This window comes from Ranitomeya imitator, chromosome 2 (genome assembly GCF_032444005.1).
Source record: "Ranitomeya imitator isolate aRanImi1 chromosome 2, aRanImi1.pri, whole genome shotgun sequence".
Classification (NCBI taxonomy): Eukaryota; Metazoa; Chordata; class Amphibia; order Anura; family Dendrobatidae; genus Ranitomeya; species Ranitomeya imitator.
In genome coordinates this window covers 702,360,984-702,387,533 of record NC_091283.1, presented here as the reverse complement: position 1 = coordinate 702,387,533, position 26,550 = coordinate 702,360,984, and positions in this window count along the sequence as shown.

The following is a 26,550-nucleotide window of genomic DNA, read 5'->3' as shown; positions in this document are numbered from 1 at the left end:
ATTCCTGATTGTATACTTGGATGATATTTTGGTCTTCTCGGATGATTGGGAGTCTCATGTGAAGCAGGTCAGAATGGTGTTCCAGATCCTGCGTGCTAATTCTTTGTTTGTCAAGGGGTCAAAGTGTCTCTTTGGTGTTCAGAAGGTTTCATTTTTGGGGTTCATTTTTTCTCCTTCTACTATCGAGATGGACCCTGTTAAAGTTCAGGCCATTTATGATTGGACTCAGCCAACATCTCTGAAGAGTCTGCAGAAGTTCCTGGGCTTTGCTAATTTTTATCGTCGCTTCATCAATAATTTTTCTAGTATTGCTAAACCGTTGACTGATTTAACCAAGAAGGGTGCTGATGTGGTCAATTGGTCTTCTGCTGCTGTGGAAGCTTTTCAGGAGTTGAAGCGTCGTTTTTCTTCTGCCCCTGTGTTGTGTCAACCAGATGTTTCGCTTCCGTTCCAGGTCAAGGTTGATGCTTCTGAAATTGGAGCAGGGGCTGTTTTGTCGCAGAGAAGTTCTGATTGCTCGGTGATGAAACCATGTGCCTTCTTTTCCAGGAAATTTTCGCCTGCTGAGCGAAATTATGATGTTGGCAATCGAGAGTTGCTGGCCATGAAGTGGGCATTCGAGGAGTGGCGTCATTGGCTTGAAGGAGCTAAGCATCGCGTGGTGGTCTTGACTGATCACAAGAACTTGACTTATCTCGAGTCTGCCAAACGGTTGAATCCTAGACAGGCTCGTTGGTCGCTGTTTTTCTCCCGTTTTGACTTTGTGGTTTCATACCTTCCGGGCTCTAAAAATGTGAAGGCGGATGCCCTGTCTAGGAGTTTTGTGCCCGATTCTCCGGGTTTGCCTGAGCCGGCGGGTATTCTCAAAGAGGGGGTAATTTTGTCTGCCATCTCCCCTGATTTGCGGCGGGTGCTGCAAAAATTTCAGGCTAATAGACCTGACCGTTGCCCAGCGGAGAAACTGTTTGTCCCTGATAGGTGGACGAATAAAGTTATCTCTGAGGTTCATTGTTCGGTGTTGGCTGGTCATCCTGGAATCTTTGGTACCAGAGATTTGGTGGCTAGATCCTTTTGGTGGCCGTCTCTGTCGCGGGATGTGCATTCTTTTGTGCAGTCCTGTGGGATTTGTGCTCGGGCTAAGCCCTGCTGTTCTCGTGCCAGTGGGTTGCTTTTGCCCTTGCCGGTCCCGAAGAGGCCTTGGACACATATCTCTATGGATTTTATTTCGGATCTCCCCGTCTCTCAAAGAATGTCGGTCATTTGGGTGGTTTGTGATCGCTTCTCTAAGATGGTCCATTTGGTGCCCTTGTCTAAATTGCCTTACTCCTCTGATTTGGTGCCATTGTTTTTCCAGCATGTGGTTCGTTTACATGGCATTCCAGAGAACATCGTTTCTGACAGAGGTTCCCAGTTTGTTTCGAGGTTTTGGCGAGCCTTTTGTGCTAGGATGGGCATTGATTTGTCTTTTTCCTCAGCTTTCCATCCTCAGACAAATGGCCAGACTGAACGAACCAATCAGACCTTGGAAACATATCTGAGATGTTTTGTTTCTGCTGATCAGGATGCCTTTGGCTGAGTTCGCCCTTAATAATCGGGCCAGCTCGGCTACTTTGGTTTCGCCGTTTTTCTGCAATTCTGGGTTCCACCCTCGTTTCTCTTCAGGGCAGGTTGAGTCTTCGGACTGTCCTGGTGTGGATACTGTGGTGGATAGGTTGCAGCAGATTTGGACTCATGTAGTGGACAATTTGACTTTGTCCCAGGAGAAGGCTTAACGTTTCGCTAACCGCAGGCGCTGTGTGGGTCCCCGACTTCGTGTTGGGGATTTGGTTTGGTTGTCATCTCGTTATATTCCTATGAAGGTTTCCTCTCCTAAGTTTAAGCCTTGTTTCATTGGTCCATATAGGATTTCTGAGGTTCTTAATCCTGTGTCTTTTCGTTTGACTCTTCCAGCTTCTTTTTCCATCCATAACGTGTTCCATAGGTCATTGTTGCGAAGATACGTGGCACCTGTGGTTCCATCTATTGATCCTCCTGCTCCGGTTTTGGTTGAAGGGGAGTTTGAGTATATAGTGGAGAAGATTTTGGATTCTCGTGTTTCGAGACGGAAACTCCAGTATCTGGTTAAGTGGAAAGGTTATGGTCAGGAAGGTAACTCCTGGGTCTTTGCCTCTGATGTCCATGCTGCCGATCTGGTTCGTGCCTTTCATGTGGCTCATCCTGGTCGGCCTGGGGGCTCTGGTGAGGGTTCGGTGACCCCTCCTCAAGGGGGGGGTACTGTTGTGAATTCTGTGGCCAAGATCCCTCCTGTGGTCTTGAGTGGTACTTCGGCTGGTTCTGTCTATGAGCTTCCTTTGGTGGATGAGAGTGGTACTGCGGCTTCTGAGTTTCCTTCCTCAGGTGATGAGGTTAAGTCGTTAGGTGCTGCTCTATTTAACTCCACCTAGTGCTTTGATCCTGGCCTCCAGTCAATGTTCTAGTATTAGTCTTGCTTCCTCCTGGATCGTTCCTGTGGCCTGTCTATCCTGCATAAGCTAAGTTTTGCTTGTGTTATTTTTGTTTGCTATTTTTTCTGTCCAGCTTGCTATTTTGGTTTTTCTTGCTTGCTGGAAGCTCTGGGACGCAGAGGGAGCACCTCCGTACCGTTAGTCGGTGCGGAGGGTCTTTTTGCCCCCTCTGCGTGGTTGTTTGTAGGGTTTTGTGTTGACCGCAAAGCAATCTTTCCTATCTTCGGTCTGTTCAGTAAGTTGGGCCTCACTTTGCTAAATGTATTTCATCTCTGCGTTTGTATTTTCATCTCAACTCACAGTCATTATATGTGGGGGGCTGCCTTTTCCTTTGGGGTATTTCTCTGAGACAAGGTAGGCTTATTTTTCTTTCTTAGGGCTAGCTAGTTTCTCAGGCTGTGCTCGAGGCGCATAGGTCTGGTCAGGAGCGCTCCACGGCTACCTTTAGTGTGGTTGGATAGGATTAGGGATTGCGGTCAGCAGAGTTCCCACGTCTCAGAGCTCGTCCTATGTTTTTGGTAATTGTCAGGTCACTTTGTGTGCTCTGGACTTCAATGTCCATTGAGGTTCTGAATTACCTGTTCATAACAGATCAGTCAAGACCACCACGCGATGCTTAGCTCCTTCAAGCCAATGATGCCACTCCTCGAATGCCCACTTCATGGCCAACAACTCTCGATTGCCAACATCATCATTATGCTCAGCAGGCGAAAACTTCCTGGAAAAGAAGGCACATGGTTTCATCACCGAGCCATCAGAACTTCTTTGCGACAAAACAGCCCCTGCTCCAATCTCAGAAGCATCAACCTCGACCTGGAACGGGAGCGAAACATCTGGCTGGCACAACACAGGGGCAGAAGAAAAACGACGCTTCAACTCCTGAAAAGCTTCCACAGCAGCAGAAGACCAATTGACCACATCAGCACCCTTCTTGGTCAAATCAGTCAACGGTTTAGCAATACTAGAAAAATTATTGATGAAGCGACGATAAAAATTAGCAAAGCCCAGGAACTTTTGCAGACTCTTCAGAGATGTCGGCTGAGTCCAATCATAAATGGCCTGAACTTTAACAGGGTCCATCTCGATAGTAGAAGCGGAAAAAATGAAACCCAAAAATGAAACCTTCTGAACACCAAAGAGACACTTTGACCCCTTCACAAACAAAGAATTCGCACGCAGGACCTGGAACACCATTCTAACCTGCTTCACGTGAGACTCCCAATCATCCAAGAAGACCAAAATATCATCCAAGTATACAATCAGGAATTTATCCAGGTACTCTCGGAAGATGTTATGCATAAAGGACTGAAATACTGATGGAGCATTGGAAAGCCCGAATGGCATAACCAGGTACTCAAAATGGCCCTCGGGCGTATTAAATGCTGTTTTCCATTCATCGCCCTGTTTAATACGCACAAGATTATACGCACCACGAAGATCTATCTTGGTGAACCAACCTACCTTAATCCGAGCAAACAAATCAGACAGCAGCGGCAAGGGGTACTGAAATTTGACTGTGATTTTATTTAGAAGGCGGTAATCAATACAAGGTCTCAACGAACCATCCTTCTTGGCCACAAAAAAGAACCCTGCTCCCAATGGCGACGACGACGACGGGTGAATATGACCCTTCTCCAAGGATTCCTTTACGTAACTCCGCATAGCGGCGTGCTCAGGCACAGACAAATTAAACAGTCGACCCTTAGGAAACTTACTACCAGGAATCAAATCGATAGCACAATCGCAATCCCTATGCGGATGTAGGGCACTGGACTTGGGCTCATCAAATACATCCCGGTAATCCGACAAGAACTCTGGGACCTCAGAAGGGGTGGATGATGAAATAGACAGAACTGGAACATCACCATGTACCCCCTGACAACCCCAGCTGGACACAGACATAGATTTCCAATCCAATACTGGGTTATGGACCTGTAGCCATGGCAACCCCAACACAACCACATCATGCAGATTATGCAACACCAAAAAGCGAATATCCTCCTGATGCGCAGGAGCCATGCACATGGTCAGTTGGGTCCAGTACTGAGGCTTATTCTTGGCCAAAGGCATAGCATCAATTCCTCTCAATGGAATAGGATACTGCAAGGGCTCCAAGAAAAACCCACAGCGCCTAGCAAAGTCCAAGTCCATCAAATTCAGGGCAGCGCCTGAATCCACAAATGCCATGACAGAATAGGATGACAAAGAGCAGATCAAAGCAACGGACAAAAGAAATTTCGACTGTACCGTACCAATGGTGGCAGACCTAGCGAACCGCTTAGTGCGCTTAGGACAATCGGAGATAGCATGAGTGGAATCACCACAATAAAAACACAGCCCATTCCGACGTCTGTGTTCTTGCCGTTCAGCTCTGGTCAAAGTCCTATCACATTGCATAGGCTCAGGTTTATGCTCAGATAATACCGCCAAATGGTGCACATTTTTACGCTCACGTAAGCGTCGATCGATCTGAATGGCCAAAGACATAGACTCATTCAGACCAGCAGGCATAGGAAATCCCACCATGACATCCTTAAGAGACCCTTTCTGAAAATTGCTGCCAGCGCACATTCATTCCATTGAGTGAGCACAGACCACTTCCTAAACTTCTGACAATATATCTCTACCTCATCCTGACCCTGACACAGAGCCAGCAAATTTTTCTCTGCCTGATCCACTGAATTAGGTTTATCATACAGCAATCCGAGCGCCAGAAAAAACGCATCAATATCGCATAATGCAGGATCTCCTGGCGCAAGGGAAAATGCCCAGTCTTGAAGGTCGCCACGTAATAAAGAAATAATGATCTTAACTTGTTGAACTGGGTGACCAGAGGAGCGGGGTTTCAAAGCCAGAAACAGTTTACAATTATTTTTGAAATTCAGAAACTTAGCTCTATCTCCAGAAAATAAGTCAGGAATAGGAATTCTAGGTTCTAACATAGATTTCTGAAACACAATGTCTTGAATATTTTGTACTCTTGCAGCGAGATGATCCACACAAGAAAACAGACCTTTAATGTCCATCACTACACCTGTGTCCTGAACCACCCAAATGTCTAGGGGAAAAGAAAGACAAAACACAGTGCAGAGAAAAAAAAATGGTCTCAGAACTTCTCTTTTCCCTCTATTGAGAAGCATTAGTACTTTGGGTCTCCAGTACTGTTATGAACTGGTGATTCAGAAACACAATGGACCTGGTGGTTAAGAGCACACAAAGTGACCTGATAGTTACTAATAACATAGGACGAGCTCTGAGACGTGGGAACTCTGCTGACCGCAATCCCTAATCCTATCACACCACACTAGAGGTAGCCGTGGAGCGCTCCTGACCAGACCTAGGCGCCTCGGGCACAGCCTGAGAAACTAGCTAGCCCTGAAGATAGAAAAATAAGCCTACCTTGCCTCAGAGAAATTCCCCAAAGGAAAAGGCAGCCCCCCACATATAATGACTGTGAGTAAAGATGAAAATACAAACACAGAGATGAAATAGGTTTTAGCAAAGTGAGGCCCGACTTACTGAATAGACCGAGGATAGTAAAGATAGCTTTGCGGTCAGCACAAAAACCTACAAACAACCACGCAGAGGGCGCTGTTGTGAATTCTGTGGTCGAGCTCCCTCCTGTGGTCACAAGTGGTACTTCGGCTGATTCTGTCTATGGGCTTCCGTTGGTGGATGTGAGTGGTACTGCGGCTTCTGAGTTTCCTTCCTCAGGTGATGAGGTTAAGTCGTTAGGTGCTGCTCTATTTAACTCCACCTAGTGCTTTGATCCTGGCCTCCAGTCAATATTCTAGTATTGGTCTTGCTTCCTCCTGGATCGTTCCTGTGGCCTGTCTCCCAGCATAAGCTAAGTTCTGCTTTTGTTACTTTTGTTTGCTATATTTTCTGTCCAGCTTGCTATATTGGTTTTTCTTGCTTGCTGGAAGCTCTGAGACGCAGAGGGAGCACCTCCGTACCGTTAGTCGGTGCGGAGGGTCTTTTTGCCCCTCTGCGTGGTTGTTTGTAGGTTTTTGTGTTGACCGCAAAGCTATCTTTCCTATCCTCTGTCTATTCAGTAAGTCGGGCCTCACTTTGCTAAATCTATTTCATCTCTGTGTTTGTATTTTCATCTTAACTCACAGTCATTATATGTGGGGGGCTGCCTTTTCCTTTGGGGAATTTCTCTGAGGCAAGGTAGGCTTATTTTTCTATCTTCAGGGCTAGCTAGTTTCTCAGGCTGTGCCGAGTTGCATAGGGAGCGTTAGGCGCAATCCACGGCTACCTCTAGTGTGGTGTGATAGGATTAGGGATTGCGGTCAGCAGAGTTCCCACGTCTCAGAGCTCGTCCTATGTTTTGTGGTTATTGTCAGGTCACTTTGTGTGCTCTGAACTTCAAGGTCCATTGTGGTTCTGAATTATCTATTCATAACAGGGTGCAAAAAGACCCTCCGTACCGACTAACGGCACGGAGGTGCTCCCTCTGCGTCCCAGAGCTTCCAGCAAGCAAGAAAAACCAATATAGCAAGCTGGACAGAAAAAATAGCAAACAAAAGTAACACAAGCGGAACTTAGCTTATGCAGGGCAGACAGGCCACAAGACGATCCAGGAGAGAGCAAGACCAATACTGGAACATTGACTGGAGGCCAGGAACAAAGAACTAGGTGGAGTTAAATAGAGCAGAACCTAACGACTTAACCTCGTCACCTGAGGAAGGAAACTCAGAAGCCGCAGCCCCACTCACATCCACCAGAGGAAGCTCATAGACAGAACCAGCCGAAGTACCACTCATGACCACAGGAGGGAGCTCGACCACAGAATTCACAACAGTAATGGATTCCCAAAACATTGGTAATTTTCTACTGACTCTTTTCAACTGATTTTTTATGACTTTTTTGCTATCTTTGTAACCAACAGTGCCAGTCCATATATTTTCGGAATGTGAGAGAAGGACAGGACATTCCATCTAGGGTGGATGAAGGTGGCTACTGAAGAGGATGGAGATTTAAAATATACTTCTGATGGATGAATTGATCCAAGTATTTTCCTTGGCGCTTCAAAGAGGATCGAGTTCCAATCAGGGACATGGATATGGTCGATTTTATTGGACCAACCACAGCTGGATGAGCTTCATGCAAAATTTCTGGACTATGGGTCCCTTATTTTACATGCTTTTGGACAATTTTTGAACTTCTATATTTATTCAGTCTTTGATATGACAACATGGGGTTGAAGTGAAAAGGATATGTTTAGTATTATATATGCGGTATTAGATATCAAACAAACATGTGTACATCTGTCCCTTGCACATTTATCCATTCGTGTGCACATCTATGGGTGCCACATATATTGTGGCATATTAATGCATATGGGTCTTATATTATATTATTGTTATTATTATTAGGATGCATTTATCCATATTGCATTAATGAATTTTCCTTCCCCCAGGTATCATACTCTATGGGCTAAGGGACTCCATTTCATTCATGTACCCATGTACCATATTTCTTCCTTGAAGCTTATGGTGTATTATCACCGCTGTCTATACTCTGCCCCTTATTCAGCATATGTTCCTTTTATTTCCCTACTCCTTTTTTCCTCATTCCTTGCTGGTACCGGCGCCTGTCTCCTCCTCGCCCTCTTTGTCTGGCAGGATCACACATCCTGCATTCTTTTCGGCTGCTCGGGCTTGTCCTTTTTGCGCATGCGCAACGCGATCCTATCAGGAATCGCGGTGTGTGCACGCGCATTCCATATCATTAAACGCCGAGTTTACCTGGGTCCTCATGTTATCCTAATGGCGCAGTGTCTTTTCCGGCTTTCTCAGCCATGTTATCGTTTACACAGCGGTATGTAATTTATTTGTGGGGCCTGTTTCCACCACACTCCTCCATATCTCTGGGCTATTTTGCCTGGCTTTCCTGCTTATTTATAGGGAATTTATTCTCACTTTGGAGTCCTGCCTCATATTTCTCCATGCACGCCTTAGGATTCGTCTCGCTTATGCACAGGTTGTATCCACTGGGATGATGTATTTCATTGTCATCTTTGTTTCAGGGGGCTATATATATGGGTCTCCCTCCCAGGTTACTTATCTTTCATTCCTGGGATAGTGGATACATACCATTCATGCAACTTAGTGCTATTGTTGCCATATACAGTGGGGCAAAAAAGTATTTAGTCAGTCAGCAATAGTGCAAGTTCCACCACTTAAAAAGATGAGAGGCGTCTGTAATTTACATCATAGGTAGACCTCAACTATGGGAGACAAACTGAGAAAAAAAAATCCAGAAAATCACATTGTCTGTTTTTTTATCATTTTTTTGCATATTATGGTGGAAAATAAGTATTTGGTCAGAAACAAAATTTCATCTCAATACTTTGTAATATATCCTTTGTTGGCAATGACAGAAAAAAATACTTTTTTGCCCCTCTGTATAGGTGCTGGTGTGCACACAGGATCCAATGTATGTGTAATGACAGTATTTCCTGATGTCACAATCTTATTATTATGAGGAGTTTCCATTTTTGGAGTGTGTCTTTTTGTACTGATTTGTGTACGATGTTTTAAATGTTTTTATGTATATATTTTTTTGAGGTGTAATAAATGTGTTTGTATATTTCTATATTAGTTGTGGTCGTGCATACCATACTAGTCTACTTTTCTCTCCTCTGTTTCACATGGTTATATATAGACTAGGTATTGCACCCCTTGATTATTATTATGTCAGGATAAAACAGTGTGCCCTTGTTTTCATGTAACTCTATTCTAACCTGTCAGTGTGATTTTACTGTACACCGCACTGAATTGCCGGCTTTTCTATAGAACACCGCTGCGTATTTCTCGCAAGTCACACTGATGGTCCGTGTGTAATCCGTATTTTTCTCGCCCCCAAAGATTTTCATTGGCGGACTTTTTGCGCAATACGCTGATAAACGCAGCATGCTGCGATTTCCTCAACCCGTAAAATAGGGCCGAGAAATATACTGCAGATAGGAGCTGCCCCATAGAGAAACATTGGTCCGTATGCAATGCATTGTTTTTGCGCCTCTCATACGTCCGTATTCCTCTTTAGTGTGACCCCGGCCTAATAGTGCACTTTTTTTTTACTTATATTTAGGTGAAGCTTTAAAAATGGCTGAAAATCAGATGAAAATAAATACTGATCAAATTTGATTCCTTTTTAATAGCTGCAAATAAGTACCTTACTGTAATCTTATTCCTGGTGAATTAATGAAATGGCTCATAGTGAACAAAGCAGAGATGAATATTTATGGTCACAAAGCACCAAGCTGATAAATGTTCTGTAAATCCTGATTTTACCACACGATGGCGCTACTTTCACATGGAAATATGTTCACTCCTAACTAACAGTAATTTAAAAAGTGTACTCGTGAGTTTAGGGTTTTATTTAAAATCTTGAACAGATTTCAAGTGAATCCAGGTAAGAATTTCTCTCGCTTTCCTGTTGACTTTCATTGTAATGCGAATTTTAATTCAGATTTGAGGTAATCCCACTCCTCACGGCAAGAAATCTGTCTGTGAGCATAATCAGGCCGTGAGTGTCTCGCCAACCGCAGATGAACTGCAGACAGGCATCACGCACACACAAGAAGGACCAGTATACTGACCATTCCTCAAAAACGGCCAGCGCCCACATTATTGTGCACCAACTACGAAAAATGGGAGAAATGTAGGAAAATTAGTGTAAGTGCTCACGGCATCTTTTTTTTAGGCGGATTCAGCCTTGGAACCAAACAAAATGTAAAAAGTAATGGACATGTGCATATATATAAACTCAACTTGCTGTGGATATTTCTCATCTTTGGTAAATTCTTTTAACCGTCAGGCTTAGAAAGTCATGAGGCGGCTAAAATGAGTGAGCGGTCCAGTCTACTGGCCGCCATGGATTTGTAAAACCACCAGCAGAAAAGACGACTCAAAAGACGTAAGAAAAGAAGCTTCAGGGGATACATTTTCCTGAAGTGTCTTCTTGAAAAATGATGCAGGTGTCTAAAAGACGAAATGTGCACAGATCCTTAGGCCTCATTCAGACGCCTGCTTCTCACTTGTGTTCTATCCATAATTTTCGTAGATAGAACATATAGTCATTATAATCTAGGGGGCTGTTCACATGTATGTTTTTTTTGTAGACAGTGTGTCCCTGTAAAAATCACAGACACATGTCCATTTTTGATCTGAGTCACCGATCATACAATTTCATTAAGAATGGCATAGTGCACGCCAGTTTTAATGAAGTGCTCGCTGGAGTACACAGACCGATTCAATCACCCCTTAATGAATCAGGCGTGTCTGATACTCAGCTTTCTCCATTACTAGAAACAGATGCTGGTTGGGGGCCATGCTCTGTCCTGCCCATATCCCACCCATGCTACACCCAGATTGGCGAAACTGGTCAGAACTGGGCTATAAACTCCAAAGGTCGCAATATTTTTGCACAACCGCTGAGTTACGCAAATATATTGCAATATATTGGGGTGTTTACACCAGATTTCTGGTGTTAGCACCTTCGTGCATCGGCCCCTATGTGTCTGTGAAAATCACTGATGGAACACAGATGACATCAGTGTGCGGTCCATGTGATGTCCATGACTAACTCTGTAGTGGATAGGAGACGCTTTGTCTTTTATTAATTTACTAGATTGTGGCCCGATTCTAACGCATCGGGTATTCTAGAATATGCATGTCCCTGGTGGCCTCGACCAATCAGAGACGCGGGATTTCTACGTCGATGCTGTGCCGGTCTCTGATTGGTCGAGGCCTGGCGGCCTCGACCAATCAGAGAGCCAGGATTTCCAGGACAGACAGACAGAAAGACAGACAGACAGACAGACAGACAGACAGACAGACGGAAAAACCCTTAGACAATTATATATATAGATTCATGTGTGTGAATATATTATTCTCCTGTCCTGCAGAGCATCTCACCTATAATTCTATATTATTCTCCTGCCCTGCAGAGCATCTCACCTATAATTCTATATTATTCTCCTGTCCTGCAGAGCATCTCACCTATAGTTCTATATAATTCTCCTGCCCTGCAGAGCATCTCACCTATAATTCTATATTATTCTCATGCCCTGCAGAGTATCTCACCTATAATTCTATATTATTCTCCTGCCCTGCAGAGCATCTCACCTATAATTCTATATTATTCTCCTGCCCTGCAGAGCATCTCACCTATAATTCTATATTATTCTCCTGCCCTGCAGAGCATCTCACATATATTTGTATACTATCCCCTTGTCCTGCAGAGAATTTAGCCTATAGCTCTATGCTATTCTCTGTTCTGCAGAGTATCTCACTTATAACTCTCTACTGTTTTCCTGCGGGTATTCATGTCTGTGGGCAGTTTTCACATATCATGTGAACACCTTGCTCCTGAAATATCATAGATCTGAAACTTTGTGATGCTGTAATTGGAAATTTTCCATGTGGGCAAATTTCTGTGTGGGGAATTTTCCGTGTGGGCAAATTTCTGTGTGGGGAATTTTCCGTGTGGGCAATTTTCCATGTGGGCAATTTTCCGTGTGGGCAATTTTCCGTGTGGTGAACTTTCTGTGTGGGCAATTTTCCTGTGGGCATTTTTCATGTGGGCATTTTTCATGTGGGCAGTTTTCCTGTGGGCAATTTTCTGGTCACCATTACATTTATACCTACATGTGTTGGATTATGTTTCTGTTTTTGCTTCAGTTTCTTGTACTTCATACATTTGAGGTTGTGATCGCCTCCCTGATCTGTGCACCACTATATATCCAGCTTTCCTCAGGCAGATGGTACATGTTCAGTCAAAAACACTGTTTCAGAATCAGGGGAACAGGGACAGTTGGAGGATGTAGTTAAATAAAAAGTCCTCAAGATATTATTAGGTGGTGAGTGGTAGCCGGTAGAATTGGAATTGGCATTGTTTTACACACTCTCAGATATTACCTATAAGAACAAAGGGCCCAATTCATCAAATCTGCACAAACAGAGAAGAAAGGACATGCTGATAAGGAGATCACCGGATTGTAAACAATGAAAACTTTATTAAAGTATGCAAACAGACCAACAGTACCTTAAAAACATTTAAAAACATACAAACAATTCTCTGACAGAAGGAGGCCCCCCCAAAAAGACCACGGATGAAGACTAGTCATAACCTTATATACAGGTCTGGTATGTATAACCCATACACCAGTCAAAAATAGATAATAGTCCTGGCACCTGGTAGGGCAAGTTGCTGCTGAATCCTCTATAACAAAGCCAACAAATATATTTTCAATAATGCTATAATAGGATAAGATCTCTCTTTTTTCTTTACAAGGTGTTCTCACATTTACGGTTGTGAGGAGTGTGTGAGCATGAGTTTGATGCTGTAGCTGTGGCAAACGTGATGTTGTACACAATGCGAAATGTACTTGGCAAAATTGTACTTTGACACAGACCTGGGGTGTATTTATTTTTCTATGTCTTTGGGTGAGTGTTCTTCGGGATGATCTGATATCACCATATTTACTGTATGTAAAGTATATGCCTGATACATATGCGCATGTTGACTCGACTACCGTGTGTGTTCCTTCTTTTTTGGCGCATGCACAGTGGCATCCTTCGTCCCTTTGTATTCGCTGGGGCTATGTACCTTGCGCCTGCGTACCTTAGGCTTTGTCACTATGGTTGCAGATTGCATTCGTTGTACACACTTAGTTTGTGCGTCTCTGCGCCGTACGACTGTGTTTTTTTATCCGGTGCCTGCGCATTGTATATCTGTATGATATTGCCGGGGTATTGGGCTTTGCTCAATTGCTTATATAGGTGTGGGCCGCGTACCTTGCATCTGCGCGCCGCAGCGTCTGCACTATGGTCACACTTTATAACTGGCGCATGCGCATTTATTTCCATAGAGACTCTGTGTCATTTACCCAGCGCATGCGCTTTGGTGCCGTTCGATCTTGTTTGTGTTATACAACCTGCGCCTGCGCACTACTGTTTTCAGCTGACGCTATCTTGCCACCTCACTTCCATTTATCCCAGTGCTCCCACAGCTGCTTTAAATCTTCTGATTTTGGTATGTATACAGTATATAGTTACTCGAGCGGTGCTTCAGAACTACCTTCTCTGTCCCTGACGAAGCCACCGCAAGTGGCGACACGCGTTGGGCTCTTGCCCCCCCTCCTTGGACCTCATCCTGGCTCCTGTGGCTCTCAGTATGACTGCTTGTATTTCCCTGCAGTCTACCTGCCGTCTGCCGTAATGTATACCTTTTCCCAGGGCCGGCTCCAGGTTTTTGAGGGCCCCGGGCGAAAGAGTCTCAGTGCCCCCCCCCCCCCCCCTTTAACACATACCACGATTCATGATGCCCAGATACAGCAGAGAAATATAGGTATAGTCCAATGCCATAATTCACTTCTTACATGAGTGATAGCTATTGTAAATTCTGCAGTGTATATATACAGGATAGGAGGAGTGGTACTGTGCGGTGTATATATACAGGGGAGAGGTACTGTGCGGAGTATATATAGAGGGGAGTGGTACTGTGCAGTGTATATATACAGGGGAGAGGTACTGTGCGGTGTATATATACAGGGGAGAGGTACTGTGCAGTGTATATATACAGGGGAGAGGTACTGTGCAGTGTATATATACAGGAGGAGTGGTACTGTGCAGTGTATATATACAGGGGAGAGGTACTGTGCAGTGTATATATACAGGCGAGAGGTACTGTGCAGTGTATATATACAGGGGAGAGGTACTGTGCAGTGTATATATACAGGGGAGAGGCACTGTGCAGTGTATATATACAGGGGAGAGGTACTGTGCAGTGTATATATACAGGAGGAGTGGTACTGTGCAGTGTATATATACAGGGGAGAGGTACTGTGCAGTGTATATATACAGGCGAGAGGTACTGTGCAGTGTATATATACAGGGGAGAGGTACTGTGCAGTGTATATATACAGGGGAGAGGCACTGTGCAGTGTATATATACAGGGGAGAGGTACTGTGCAGTGTATATATACAGGGGAGAGGTACTGTGCAGTGTATATATACAGGGGAGAGGTACTGTGCAGTGTATATATACAGGGGAGAGGTACTGTGCAGTGTATATATACAGGGGAGAGGCACTGTGCAGTGTATATATACAGGGGAGAGGTACTGTGCAGTGTATATATACAGGGGAGAGGTACTGTGCGGTGTATATATACAGGGGAGAGGTACTGTGCAGTGTATATATACAGGGGAGAGGTACTGTGCAGTGTATATATACAGGGGAGAGGTACTGTGCAGTGTATATATACAGGGGAGAGGTACTGTGCAGTGTATATATACAGGGGAGAGGTACTGTGCGGTGTATATACTTCAACAGCCGCCCAGCCCAGGCCCCCAGCACCTGTCCTGTATATATATTATATACACTGTATCTATACAGGCTGTGCTGGGGGCCTGGGCTGGGCGGCTGCTGTAGTATATATATATATATATATATATATATATATATATATATATATATATATGTTAGCTGCAGCCGCCCAGCCCATGGCCGCCCCCCAGGTCACCCAGACTGTCAGAATATACAGCGATATAGCATGGCACTCACTCAGGTGCCGGTAGCAGCTCCTCCAGTCCGGAATCTGCCTGTGCCTGATTAGTTCAGCACTGCACACAGCCAGGAGAGCAGAGCAGGAGAACTCTCCGCCCACAATGTCACACTGGCTGTGTCCTTATCCCCTATGTGCCTGGCCCTGCACTGACTGAGAAGATGCTTGTGCCAGGCAGGGCAAATTGAAAGGGTAGAAAGGGTTAAAGCGGCCAGATGGATGTATGACTGCGTGAGTGGGCCCCCCTGCCTTGTCAGGGCCCCGGCACTTGCCCGGGTGCGCCGGGTGCTGACGCCGGCCCTGCCTTTTCCCCTGCATCTGTGCCTGGGTTGCTCATGCTCATTGATTAGTAGTGGTACTGGCATATATTTGATATGGTTGCCCTAATATGTGTGTGAATTACTAATATCTTTTGCAGATTATCCCGTTTGCGCATATAGTACACCTTAGTTTGATTATGCACTTTAACTATCATCTTTATCATTATGGCTTAGGTAATACATGTTTCAGCTGAACCTTCCAAGAGGTATTTTCCTCTTTTGGCTACTTGGGTGAATCCTATGTATTTTTCTAAAGATTCATCCATCCACTGTATGGTATATTTGTTGGTTTTGGTATAGAGGATTCAGCAGCAACTTGCCCTACCAGGTGCCAGGACAATTATCTATTTTTGACTGGTGTATGGATTATACCAGACCTGTATATAAGGTTATGACTAGTCATCATCCGTGGTCTTTTTTGGGGGGCCTCCATCTATCAGAGAATTGTTTGTATGTTTTTAAGGTACTGTTGGTCTGTTTGCACACTTTAACCCCTTAACGACCGCCGATACGCCTTTTAACAGCGGCAGTTAAGGGTACTTAAACCACAGCGCCGTTAATTAACGGCGCTGTGGAAAAAGTAAATAGCGCCCCCCCAGAGTCCGATTTTCTCTGGGGTCTCGGCTCCCGGGGTAGCCAAAATCCCAGAGAACATGATTCGGGGTTTTTTTACCGACCCCGCTTTTGCGATCGCCGGTAATTAACCGTTTACCGGCGATCGCAAAAAAAACGTGATTTCCCTTTTAATTTCTCTGTCCTCCAATGTGATCGCACATCAGAGGACAGAGAAATGGGGTCCCAGATAGCCCCCCAATACTCACCTGTCTCCCCCGGTGCTCCTTGTGGCTCCCGATGGGCGCCGCCATCTTTTTCCGGCGGGCGCATGCGCAGTGCGCCCGCCGGCCGGTACCGGGAGGATCTTTGGGGTCTCGGCTGCCGGGGGTAGCTGAGACCCCAAAGAACATGATCCCTTGTTTTGCGATCGCCGGTGATTAACTGTTTACCGGCGATCGCAAAAAAAAAAAAAGTGGTGTGTAATTCTCTGTCCTCTGATGTGATGGCACATCAGAGGACAGAGAAATAGGGGGATTCGGGGACCCTATTATATTTACTTGTGTCCCTGGGTCCTCCTGCATCCCCTCATGCCCACCGGCGTCTTCTTTGGGAAACAAAATGGCAGGCGCATGCGCATTGTGCCCGCCATCTGTCGCCATCTGCTGGCCGGCAGGAGAAAGCAGTTGGGGCTAAAATTAGGGTTAGGGCTAGGGGTAGGGTTAGGGCTAGGGTTAGGGTTAGGGTTAGGGCTAGGGCTAGGGTTAGGGCTAGGGTTTGAGTAAGGGCTAGGGTTTGAGTTAGGGCTAGGGTTAGGGCTAGGATTAGGGCTAAATTTAGGGTTAGGGTTGGGGTTAAATATAGGGTTAGGCTTCTTTCACACTTGCGTCGGTACGGGGGCGTCGCAATGCGTCGGCCCGACATACCGACGCACGTTGTGAAAATTGTGCACAACGTGGGCAGCGGATGCAGTTTTTCAATGCATCCGCTGCCCAATCTATGTCCTAGGGAGGAGGGGGCGGAGTTACGGCCACACATGCGCGGTCGGAAATGGTGGACGCGACGTACAAAAAAAGTTACATTGAACGATTTTTTGTGCCGACGGTCCACCAAAACACAACCGATCCAGTGCACATCGCGATCCGTCGGCAATACAAGTCTATGGGCAAAAAACGCATCCTGTGGGCACATTTGCAGGATTCGTTTTTTGTCCAAAACGACGGATTGCGACGGATGCCAAACGACGCAAGTGTGAAAGTAGCCTTAGGGCTAGGGTTAGGGTTTGGGCTAAAGTTAGGCCTAGGGTTGCGGCTAAAGTTAGGGCTAGGGTTGCGGCTAAAGTTAGGGTTAGAGTTGGGATTAGGATTAGGGTTTGGATTAGGGTTGGCATTAGGGTTACGCTTGGGATTAGGGTTAGGTTTGGGATTAGGGTTAAGGTTAGGGTTGTGATTAGGGGTGTATTGGGATTAGGGTTAGGTTTGAGGTTAAGGTTGAGATTAGGATTAGGGATGTTTTGGATTTAGGGTTTTGATTAGGGTTATGGTTAGGGTTGACATTAGGGTTGTTTTGGGGTAAGGGTTGTGATTATCGTTAGGGTTGTGATTAGGATTATGGATCGGGTTGGGATTAGGGTTAGGGGTGTATTGGGGTTAGGGTTGGAGTTAAAATTGGGGGTTTTCCACTGTTTAGGTACATCAGGGGGTCTCCAAACACGACAGCCAATTTTGCGCTCAAAAAGTCAAATGGTGCTCCCTCCCTTCTGAGCTCTGCCGTGCGCCCAAACAGTGGGTTACCCCCACATATGGGGCATCAGCGTACTCGGGATAAATTGGACAACAACTTTTGGGGTCCAATTTCTCCTGTTACCCTTGTAAAAATAAAAACTTGGGGGCTACAAAATCTTTTTTGTGGAAAAAAAATATTTTTTATTTTCACGACTCTGCATTATAAACTTCTGTGAAGCACTTGGGCATTCAAAGTTCTCACCACACATATATATAAGTTCCTTGGGGGGTCTAGTTTCCAAAATGGGGTCACTTGTGGGGGGGTTACTACTGTTTAGGTACATCAGGGGCTCTGCAAATGCAACATAACGCCCACAGACCATTCTATCTAAGTCTGCATTCCAAAACGGCGCTCCTTCCTTTCCGAGCTCTGCCGTGCGCCCAAACAGTGGTTTACCCCCACATATGGGGCATCAGCGTACTCGGGATAAATTGGACAACAACTTTAGTGGTCCAATTTCTCCTGTTACCCTTGTGAAAAAAAAACTTGGGGGCTACAAAATCTTTTTTTGTGGAAAAAAATATTTTTTTATTTTCACGATTCTGCATTCTAAACTTCTGTGAAGCACTTGGGCATTCAAAGTTCTCACCACACATCTAGATAAGTTCCATGCAGGGCCTAGTTTCCAAAATGCGGTCACTTGTGGGGGGTTACTACTGTTTAGGTACATCAGGGACTCTGCAAACGCAACATAACGCCCACAGACAATTCTATCTAAGTCTGCATTCCAAAATGGCGCTCCTTCCCTTCCGAGCTCTGCCGTGAGCCCAAACAGTGGTTTACTCCCACATATGGGGCATCAGCGTACTCGGGATAAATTGGACAACAATTTTAGTGGTCCAATTTCTCATTTTACCCTTGTGAAAATAAAAACTTGGGGGCTACAAAATCTTTTTTGTGGAAAAAAAATTATTTTTTATTTTTGCGACTCTGCATTTTAAACTTCTGTGAAGCACTTGGGCATTCAAACTTCTCACCACACATCTAGATAAGTTCCTTGAGGGGTCTAGTTTCCAAAATGGGGTCACTTGTGGGGGGTTACTACAGTTTAGGTACATCAGGGGCTCTGCAATCGCAACATAACGCCCACAGACCATTCTATCAAAGTCTGCATTCCAAAACGGCGCTCCTTCACTTCCGAGCTCTGCTGTGCACCCAAACAGTGGTTTACCCCCACATATGGTGCATCAGCGTACTCGGGATAAATTGGACAACAACTATTGCTGTCCAATTTCTCCTGTTACCCTTGTGAAAATAAAAACTTGGGGGCTACAATATCTTTTTTGTGGAAAAAAAATATTTTTTATTTTTCCGACTGTGCATTCTAAACTACTGTGAAGCACTTGGGCATTCAAAGTTCTCACCACACATCTAGATAAGTTCCATGGGGGGTCTAGTTTCCAAAATGGGGTCACTTGTGGAGGGTTTCTACTGTTTAGGCACATCAGGGGCTCTCCAAACGCGACATGGCGTCCGATCTCAATTCCAGCCAATTCTACATTGAAAAAGTAAAACAGCACTCCTTCTCTTCCAAGCTCTGCGGTGCGCCCAAACAGTGGTTTACCCCCACATATGGGGTATTCTCGTACTCAGGAGAAATTGCACAACAACTTTTGTGGTCTAATTTTTCCTGTTACCCTTGTGAAAATGAAAATTTGGTGGCAAAAAGATCATTTTTGTAGAAAAAAATGTGATTTTTTATTTTCACGGCTCTACGTTATAAACTTCTGTGAAGCACTTAGGGGTTCAAAGTGCTCACCACACCTCTAGATAAGTTCCTTAAGGGGTCTAGTTTGCAAAATGGTGTCAATTGTGCGGAGTTTCCACTGTTTAGGCACATCAGGGGCTCTCCAAACGCGACATGGCGTCCGATCTCAATTCCAGCCAATTCTGCATTGAAAAAGTGAAAAGGCGCTCCTTCACTTCCAAGCTCTGCGGTGCGCCCAAAAAGTAGTTTACCCCCACATATGGGGTATCGACGTATTCACGAGAAATTGCACAACAACTTTTGTGGTCTAATTTCTCCTGTTACCCTTGTGAAAATAAGAATTTATGGGCGAAAAGATCATTTTTGTGTAAACAAATGCGATTTTTTATTTTCACGGCTCTACGTTATAAACTTCTGTAAAGCACTTGGGAGTTCAAAGTGCTCACCACACATCTAGATAAGTTCCTTAAGCGGTCTAGTTTCCAAAATGGTGTCAATTGTGGGGAAGTTCCACTGTTTAGGCACATCAGGGGCTCTCTAAACGTGACATGGCGTCCGATCTCAATTCCAGCCAATTCTGCATTGAAAAAGTCAAACGGCGCTCCTTCACTTCCAAGCTCTGCGGTGCACCCAAACAGTGGTTTACCCTCACATATGGGGTATTGGCGTATTCAGGAGAAATTGCATAACAAAATTTATGGTTACATTTCTGTTTTTACACATGTGAAAATAAAAAAAAATGGTTCTGAATTAAAATGTTTGTCAAAAAAAAGTTAAATGTTCATTTTTTCCTTCCACATTGTTTCAGTTCCTGTGAAGCACATAAAGGGTTAATAAACTTCTTGAATGTGGTTTTGAGAACCTTGAGGGGTGTAGTTTTTAGAATGGTGTCACACTTCGTTATTTTCTATCATATAGACCCCTCAAAATGACTTCAAATGTGATGTGGTCCCTAAAAAAAAAATGGTGTTGTAAAAATGAGAAATTGCTGGTCAACTTTTAACCCTTATAACTCCCTAACAAAAAAAAAAATTGTTTCCAAAATTGTGCTGATGTAAAGTAGACATGTTGGAAATGTTATTTTTTAACTATTTTTCATGACATATCTCTCTGATTTAAGGACATAAAAATACAAAATTTGAAAATTGCAAAATTTTAAAATTTTTCGCCATATTTCCATTTTTTTCATAAATAATTGCAAGTAATATCGAAGAAATGTTACCACTATCATGCAGAACAATATGTCACAAAAAAACAATCTCAGAATCAGCAGGATCCGTTAAAGCGTTCCAGAGTTATAACCTCACAAAGTGACAGTGGTCAGAATTGTAAAAATTGGCTCGGTCATTAACCCCTTACCGACATCGGACGTACTATACCGTCCGATGTCGGCTCCCCTGCTTTGATGCAGGGCTCCGCGGTGAGCCCGCACCAAAGCCGGGACATGTCAGCTGTTTTGAACAGCTGACATGTGCCCGTAATAGGCATCGCGATCTGCCCGCACCTATTAACTAGTTAAATGCCGCTGTCAAACGCAGACAGCGGCATTTAACTACCGCTTCCAGCCGGGCAGCCGGAAATGACGTCATCGCCGACCCCCGTCACATGATCGGGGGTCGGCGATGCCGTCTCCATTGTAACCATAGAGGTCCTTGAGACCTCTATGGTTACTGATCGCCGGTGGCTGTGAGCGCCACCCTGTGGTCGGTGCTCACAGCACACCTCCATTTCTGCTACATAGCAGCGATCAGCAGATCGCTGCTATGTAGCAGAGGCGATCGGGTTGTGCCTGCTTCTAGCCTCCCATGGAAGCTATTGAAGCATGGCATAAGTAAAAAAAAAAAGTTGAAAAAATGTTAAAAAAGTAAAAAAAATATAAAAGTTTAAATCACCCCCCTTTCGCCCCAATCAAAATAAATCAATAAAAAAATATAAAATCTACGCATATTTGGTATCGCCACGCTCAGAATCGCCCGATCTATCAACTAAAAAAAAGCATTAACCTGATCGCTAAACAACGTAGCGGGAAAAAAATTCAAAACGCCAGAATTACGTTTTTTTGATCGCCGCGACATTGCATTTCAGTGCAATAACGGGCGATCAAAAGAACGTATCTGCACTGAAATGCTATCATTAAAAATGTCATCTCGGCACGCAAAAAATAAGCCCTCAACCGACCCCAGATCACGAAAAATGGAGACGCTACGAGTATCGGAAAACGGCGCAATTTTTTTTATTTTTTTTTTTAGCAAAGTTTGGAATTTTTTTCACCACTTAGGTAAAAAATAACCTAGTCATGTTTGGTGTATATGAACTCGTACTGACCTGGAGAATCATAATGTCAGGTCATTTTAAGCATTTAGTGAACCTAGCAAAAAAGCCAAACAAAAAACAAGTGTGGGACTGCACTTTTTTTGCAATTTCACCGCACTTGGAATTTTTTTTCCCATTTTCTAGTACATGACATGGTAAAACCAATGATGTCGTTCAAAAGTACAACTCGTCCCGCAAAAAATAAGCCCTCACATGGCCAAATTGACGGAAAAATAAAAAAGTTATGGCTCTGGGAAGGAGGGGAGTGAAAAACGAACACGGAAAAACAAAAAATCCCAAGGTCATGAAGGGGTTAAGTACCAAATTGGCTCTATCACTAAGGGGTTAATAAAGTTTTCACTGTTTACAATTTCGGTGATCTCCTTATCAGCGTGTCCTTTCTTCTCTGTTTGTGCGTATTCATTGTTTTTTGCAGGCTGTGGGATTGATCCCGGCTTTATATTAGATTTTGGCCCATGGTGCCCTCTGTCTTTTGTGTATAAACAATTCATCAAATCTTTTACACCAGGATTGTGGTGTAAAAAGCTTCGAGAAAATCACCAAAGTTTTGGCTCAATGCAAGAATACGCTAAAATTTTTCTACTTTTGGCATTTTCACGTCACTTTTGCTCACCTCCAACAAGGTGGATGGAGTTGGAGAGGGGTGAGTGTGGCAATGCTCACTCATCAAATTCATGACAAGTGGCGAAGTTCACTATACCACAAAGCTTTCTCCAGTCACCAACTGGAGTAATATTTGGGCCAGGTGCACACAGAAGCATATTTCATGAATCAGGAGCGTCTATCTCCTGCACACCCATTCAAGACCAGCGTGAAACCTACCTGTCTTGATGTATTGGGGTCAGATTCTTTGCTGCTTTGTAGAGATTGTTCTAGTATAAGATGTGTCAATACATTTCTTAGATGCTCATCCTTTTGTCTCGTGAAAAGAAATAACTATCTGCTGTAATGCTCGTGCCGAGACTGGTTGGCGCGGGCACCTGGGGGTGTGGCCCCACTGGACCACAGACCGAACTTCCCTGGAAGGGGCGTAACTAAGTAGCTTCCTAGGTGTTCGCTGGAGCCTCTGATGGTGAGGTCAGACTTGTGCAATAGGAAGCTACCAGGTACCACTCCAGGGTGGAGTCGGACTGTGGATGCTGATCCCACCGGGGACAAGACATGGGCAGGCAGGCACGGCTGTGACACTGGCTGACAGACGGGTATGGCAGAGACCCTGACGGGCGGACTGGCTTGACGGAGATACAGGCAGGCAGACGGGCGCGGCTGGTACTCAGGCAGACAGGCGGGCACGGCTGGCACTGGCAGACAGGACTGATACTCTGGTAGGAACTGGTATTCAGATGGATGTGTGGAAGCAGGCAAGAACCTGCTCAGACTGGAGAATATAAAGGAACAGGTAGAGCCCTGTAGGGAAAGTTGCAGAATTAAGATAGAGCAAGAGTGGAAGAAAAGCTGAATCGCAGGAGGCGGAGTACGAGTAGAAGGTGGAGCTATGAGCAGAAGGCAGAGCAGAGAGTAGAGAAGGAGAAGGCAGAGCCAAGGATGGAGCCGCAGGAGGCGGAGCCAAGAGCAGAGACGCTGGAGGCGGAGCCAAGAGCGGGGACGCTGGAGGCGGAGCCAAGAGCGGGGACGCTGGAGGCAGAGCCAAGAGCAGGGACGCTGGAGGCGGAGCCAAGAGCGGGGACGCTGGAGGCGGAGCCAAGAGCAGGGACGCTGGAGGCGGAGCCAAGAGCGGGGATGCTGGAGGCGGAGCCAAGAGCTAAAGACGTAGAACCGCAAGGAGCGGTGCCAGGTGGAACCGCAAGGAGCGGAGCCGTAGAGCAAAGCCACAGAGAGGGGAGCAAGGTCAGAGAGCAGAGCTGAGAGAAAAGCTGAGAGACACAGAGCCACAGGTTGTGGTAGAACTGAGCAGAGAGAAGCAGAGCCACAGACAGTGGCGAACAGAGCAGAAAGATAAGGCAGAGGTACACACAGCTGAGTGGGAAATGACTAATGGCAAAGAAGGAGCAGGGACGGACATAGACCAGAGTAGAGACAGGAACGGACACGGATACACAAACAGAACACAGATGAAGGCCTGCAATAGTGCAGCCCTCAGAGACAGGAAACACACGACCTGGCAGCTCAGTAGCAAATGCTAACTGAGGGGAATAGTTTGCTCAGGCATCCTCCAATGGGTGAGGATGCCTTAAGTATCAGAGGCCTCAAGGCTATTGGCCAGAAGCACCTTAGGGAGGTGCACACAGTCTCAATAAGAATCTGGAGTGGCTGGCGCCGCCCCCCTATGCACACAGCCAGGAAGTGTACACAGAGCAGGCCGCCATGAAGCACATGGCATGGAACCAGCAGCAGACAGATCTCACAGCATGGCACTGGGTGAGTGAGTAGATGTAACAGGCAGGTGGGGAATGGAAGGCCATGCAGTGATGCCGGCAGGGTTGTTACATCTGCACTGTTGTTTCTATGAGTTTTATGTGCTTCTTCTAGCCTTTGTTATGACAGGTGATATAAAGCAATTTGCTGTGTCCTCTCTGACCATTTATCAATACATTTAGTTTACTATAAAAAAAAGCACTTTAAACACCCTTGTACCTCTCCAGTCCATCCTTACCTCTGCTGCCTGACTAATTCATCTCTCTCCTCCTCTTCCCCCTTCTGCAAATCTCTTCACTGGCTCCCATTCCCTCAGCGTATCCAGTTCAAATTACTAATACTGACCTACAAAGCCATCCATAACTTGTCTCCTCCATATATCTCAGAACTAATCTCCCGATATCTTCCCTCACACAACCTCCGGTCCTCCCAAGACCTCCTTCTCTCCTCCACACTTATTCGCTCCTCATCCAACCACCTCCAAGACTTCTCCCAAATATCCAACATCCACTGGAATTCTTTGCCCCAACACGTCCGACTATCAACCACATTCGGATCCTTCAGACGGAACCTGAAAACCCACCTCTTCAGTAAAGCCTACAGCCTGCACTGACCCCGCTGCCTCTTCATCACTACCAGAGCTACCGCCTCACCAATACCAGAGCTCCTACAACCCTCAACCTATTGTCTCCTTCCCCATAATCCCGTAGAATGTAAGCCCGCAAGAGCAGGGTCCTCGCCCATCTGTATCAGTCTGTAATTGTTAGTTTGTTTACTGTAAGTGATATCTGTAATTTATATGTAACCCCTTCTCATGTACAGCACCATAGAATCAATGGTGATAAACAGATAAATAAATAATAATAATAATAATAATAATAATAAATTAAAAGAAAGATTGCAGGGTTCAGGGCAGGATTTCATCCATATTTTATGTACTAATGCGTATGCATGTACTAATAATAATTCATTCAGTTTATGAGGAATGTTCTCTCCACTGAGATGGAGCAAAACACAAAACAGATTTTGCTTCAGAGTAAACACTATTATTAGGCTCTATGTTAGTCAAATATATAAAAAACAAATAAAAAAACTTGGGCTTGTATAGATGAATTATAGTATGGGGCAAGCAGTGATCATTCGGAGGTCAAGCCGCCCTTTACTGGCACATGTGTTCCTAAGTTACCGTTATTGCACATTATAAGGGAACATGTAGCACTTGCCAGAAACCTTCACAGCATATTATCATCTTGGTTAGGAAAAGATGTACATTTTATAATCAAAGATATTTGCAAAGTTCTCCCAGTTTAAAGAGAGCAAAACTTTAATGCTGTGATAACATACTCATCATTGCATTTAATAATATGTAATTACAGCTGGTAATCTAATAATATAAAACATAGCTTTAAAAAGCTTTCATCCAGTTATCTAGGCTGATGTCACCCAAAGTGCACAGTAAAATAAAATATAAAAGGAGTTTAGAAAAAAGTTGCATGAATCATTATTCTGCAATTGATTTAACAATCACACATACCAACCTATATGCCTATACTATGTCATGCTTGCAGGTGGCGCATGTGGTTCATGGACCTACTGTACCACGGGGCGGGCTTGCCTAGTAGGGGCATAGCTACTCGGCTACCTGGTGTTCACTGGAGCTCCTGATGGAGGAGTCAGTCTTGAGCTGCAGGTAACCACCACATACCACCCCTAGGCAGTCTGTTGTGAATTCTGTGGCAGAGCTCCCTCCTGTGGTCACAAGTGGTACTTCGGCTGGTTCTCTCTGTGAGCTTCCGTTGGTGGAGGAAAGTGGTACTGCGGCTTCTGAGTTTCCTTCCTCAGGTGATGTGGTGAAGTCGTTAGGTGCTGCTCTATTTAACTCCACCTAGTGCTTTGATCCTGGCCTCCAGTCAATGCTCTAGTATTGGACCTGTTTCCTCCTGGATCGTTCCTGTGGCCTGCTGCTCTGCATAGCTAAGTTCCTCTTTGCTATTTGTTTGCTGTTTTTTTCTGTCCAGCTTGTCAATTTGTTTTTTACTGCTTGCTGGAAGCTCTGGGACACAGAGGGTGTACCTCCGTGCCGTTAGTTCGGTACGGAGGGTCTTTTTGCCCCCTTTGCGTGGTTTTTGTAGGGTTTTGTGTTGACTGCAAAGTTACCTTTCCTATCCTCGCTCTGTTCAGAAAGTTGGGCCTCACTTTGCTAAATCTATTTCATCTCTACGTTTGTCTTTTCATCTTAACTCACAGTCATTATATGTGGGGACTGCCTTTTCCTTTGGGGTATTTCTCTGAGGCAAGGTAGGCTTATTTTCTATCTTCAGGCTAGCTAGTTTCTCAGGCTGTGCCGAGTTGCATAGGGAGCGTTAGGCGCAATCCACGGCTGCCTTTAGTGTG